Source organism: Agelaius tricolor, unplaced genomic scaffold (genome assembly GCF_023055355.1).
Source record: "Agelaius tricolor isolate 1412-34295 unplaced genomic scaffold, bAgeTri1.0.p SCAF_8, whole genome shotgun sequence".
NCBI classification, from domain to species: Eukaryota; Metazoa; Chordata; class Aves; order Passeriformes; family Icteridae; genus Agelaius; species Agelaius tricolor.
Window position 1 is genome coordinate 3,534,795 of NW_027269268.1, and position 3,651 is coordinate 3,538,445.

General features: G+C 62.2%; 1 long non-coding RNA gene across 1 annotated transcript; it reads right to left on the reverse strand.

Annotated features, from left to right (window-relative positions):
* Positions 1-215: 215 nt before the first annotated feature.
* LOC139592042 (uncharacterized) lies at positions 216-3,330 on the reverse strand. The gene is made up of 5 exons (XR_011679876.1): positions 3,003-3,330; positions 2,680-2,805; positions 2,028-2,196; positions 725-966; positions 216-548 (listed from the first exon to the last, which is right to left on the reverse strand). It is a non-coding gene; the product is annotated as an uncharacterized lncRNA (long non-coding RNA).
* Between the last annotated feature and the right edge of the window lie 321 nt (positions 3,331-3,651).

The following is a 3,651-nucleotide window of genomic DNA, read 5'->3' on the forward strand; positions in this document are numbered from 1 at the left end:
TCCCAGAGACCTGGAAACAGCAGCTCAGGTGCCTGCTTTCAGCCCCCAAAGCAGAGGCTGGGGGAGAGCCTTTGGGTGGGAGGGCTGGGGATGAGGACCCTCTCTGGAGGAAGGGGTCCGGTCACCTTGGTCCCCAAAGGTAGGGACACCAGCATGCCCCAGGCTGTTTTAAGGGTCTGAGATAGTCTCAGGAAAGAAAAGCACTTTTCAGCCCCTTTTCCATGTCCAACTGTTTATTGTGCACAACCACTACAACAGTTATGACTTCTATTTAAACAATAACTATGACAAGAAAGAGTTAATAGTTATAACCAAGTTAATAGTTATGTGTAATTGATGACAGTGAGTCATGTACAACTTGGCCAAAAGCCCAGATAACTGAAATTAGCTGGAGCTTTAAAGTGGCTTGTAACAAAAACCAGCAGTTGCTAAGCCAGAGCTGGAAGGAACTGGAGCAGCCATCAACTGGAGCATCTCAGTTCCAGAGCTGGAATGAAGAACACGCCACAGCCAGAGCTGGAGGTTCAGCAAGCTGGACTGGGTAACACCTGCAAGTGAAACAAGCAGAAGGAACAGACATCACCTGGGCCCTCAGATATCCTGAGCAATAAGTCAGCAGGGGTCCATCAGCAGGAGCTGTGAGCACCAGGAACAGCTCTTGTCCAGTGTCCATCAGCTGGAGCTGTAACAGGCACAGGCATCCCTGAGGGAGAGCTGAGCTCACCTGCAGCTGCAGCAGGAACATCTCCTGGCTGGATCTGGAACTGGTGCACCCTGGATTCCCAGCCAGGCGCAGGTGTGGATGTCCCTGATCAGGAGCTCTGAGCAGCCTCTTCCCTCGGGGAGTGAAGCCAGGCCAGGTGCCCCTCTCTGTCTGCATGGAGGTGGCTCCCAGTCCCACCCCTGAGAGCAGAAGGGAGGCAGGGGCTCTCCTGGGGATGTGGTGCAGCAGCGTCTCCTCTGTCTCTGCAGAAAGGGGGTCAGTCAGCATCCCCAGGGTGCACAGCACAGCCCCACAGGAGATGCCTGTCCCCCCTCCCAGGCAGGGGCAGCCCTTCCCTCCCTGCTGCCCCTGCTTTGGGCGCAGACTGTGCACCGAGGACAGGGAGGCAGAAATCTCAATGGGAGAGCTCAGGGTTCAGCCCAGAAAACGCACGTTTCTGCCCAGAAGAGCAGAGGAGGAGGCACAGATTGCTGCAAGCCCTCTGCTCGGTGAGGGGCACTGTGGGAACCAGCCACCAAACAACACTGGGGCTGAGCCTGGCCTGGCCCAGCACCTTCCCCCAGCCACCCTCACCCTGCCCCAGAGCAGGACTGGGGAGCCACAGACTGTGCTGCCCATCCTGATAAGCATCACTGAGCCAGGCACAGCACAACCCTGATCCCAGCCTGAACACGCCACAGGGCACATCCCTCAATCAACGCTGAGCCAAGCCCAACACTAAGGAGCAAATGACACCGGCCACGAAGGGCCCAGAATGGCCAGAAGCCCCCCAGGAGTGGGAGCAGGGCAGGATCGTCCCCAGCCCGTCTGTGACCAGAAGCCAAAGCAGCAGCAGCCCTGGATGGTTGCTGATGGTGTGGGGAGAAGCCACCCCTGGGCAGCTCTGGTGCAGCCCCTTCTCCCAGCTCCCTTCACAGTGACGGCTCCCACAATTGTCAGGCACAGCTGAATCCCAGCCCCAGTTCCTGTCCCAACCCCCCTGCAGCCAGGGCCCTGTCCAGGAGCATGGCCACTGCAGCTCCAAACCACGCCAGGACAGGACAGGCCACACAACCAGAAACCACAAGCACAACCACGTTCTTCCCAAGGAACAGCCAAGGACAATGCAGAGGCACAGCCATGACCCTGGCCCTGCTGCCAGCCCCAAAGTGGCCCACAGCAGGGCCAGCACCAGAACCAGCACAGTGCGTTCCCCTCAGCCATAGCCTGGCATGACTTCCTCAGGTCATGTGCATCGGGGCATTCCTTCCTTCCTGCCTGATCCCGCAACCTTCCCCAAAGCTGCCCAGGTCAGAGCACTCACCTGGGCTCATCCTCCTGTGCCAGCCTCTCTTGGTGCCACACTGGGGCCATGCTCCTCACCTGGGCTCATCCTCCCGTGCCAGCGTGCCCAGGGCTGCTCCTGCTGGGGCCGTGTCCCAGGCTGAGCCCCTCGGCCAGTCCCTGTGCTGTTTCCTGCATGGAGGCAGTCCCTGGTGAGGAAGAGGCTGCAGCTTTGCCTCTTGGAAGACAAAGCTTTTGCCCCAGCAGGAGCTCCCAATGCACACCACAGGTCTTTGCAGGCAGCAAAACACAGCGGTGAAAGCAGACCCTGCTTCTAAGGACTGCAGCGACCTCTGTGGACCCTCACCTGCCCCTTTTGTCACAGGGCTGCAGAGGCCGGGGCACCCCCCTGAGCCTCCCTGGAGCTCCTGAGCTTTCTGGACAAACACGAGCCCCCGGTGCCTCTCAGAAGCTTCTCCTGGGCCCAGGGCTGGTGTAGAGGCTTTGCCTCCTCTCCCTCCCCCTGCCGTGGCTGCAGGCCCCACCTGCCCCTTTCTTTGGTGGCTTTGCCTCCGGTGAGCCTGGGAGCAGGGACCCAGCTGTGCCGAGCCGGGCTGCCCAGGCAGGGCCGCTGGACAAGACACAGCTGGCTCGGAGACAGGGACAGTGAGGAAAGCCTTCCCCAGACTTACCGAATTTCACAGGAATGACGCGGTGACTGCAACTGCTCCATCCTCTGCGAGACCCCATTCGGGGAGGGTCCATTTTGGGGAGCAGTGCCGGGCAGCCTTCTCTGCAGCTTCCCCGCGGCTGAATCCCTGCGAATATGTTTGGAAAACACTTGTGTAGGTTCCAAGTTCCAGAGCACCCTTGACTCCCTTCTCTGCCATGTCACACTTTCCCGCGGGATAGGCCCCAGGCCGGGGCAGCCCCTGAGCTCCCGGCACGGCTGCTCCTGCCCCCGGCTGGGAACCGCAGTTCGGGATAGCCCCGAGGTGGGAGAGCACGTACTCACCCTGAGCCCGAGCTCCGGAACGCCTCGTCCATGCCCGCAGACACCCAAAGGTCTCCCCAAGCGCACAGTGCAGCCTGGAAAGGGCGGGGGCCCCGGCCCCTTTGCCAGCAGCCGACCCCGACCACACGGCCGGGCAGCGTCCGGCTCCCCGTTACAGCCCAGTCACCGCTGCGGGGACCGTGCCCTTCTCCCCGAGGCGCTGTCAAACCACAGCCCCCGTCAAGATCTCGCCGCCCACCCAGAAAAGGCCGCGGGGCCCGCACGGCTCCGGCCCCGGGCGGGGCTCGCCCCCGGCGCTCCGCCCCCGCCGAGGCGCCCCCTGCAGTACGCGCACCGGTACTGCAGGCAGCGCCCCCCGAGCGCATCCCGCCGCAGCCGAGCCGGTGCTGCGGCCCCACGGCGGCACTTCCCGAGCGCCGGCTCCCTGTGTCCCTGTAGGGCCCTGCCCGCTCCCGGAACGGGACCCGTGTCACCCACAGTGGCAGCCAGGCTTGGTCCCTGATCATTCCCGGTGAGAAGCGATCCCAGCTCTTCCCCGTTCCCGAACGGCCGCTGCTGTCAGAGGCAGCCGGGTCGCATTTGACACGAGCCCAGTTCGCGGTCCGAACTGGGACCGAACCGAATCGAGCCCTGCTCAGCCGAACTGTGC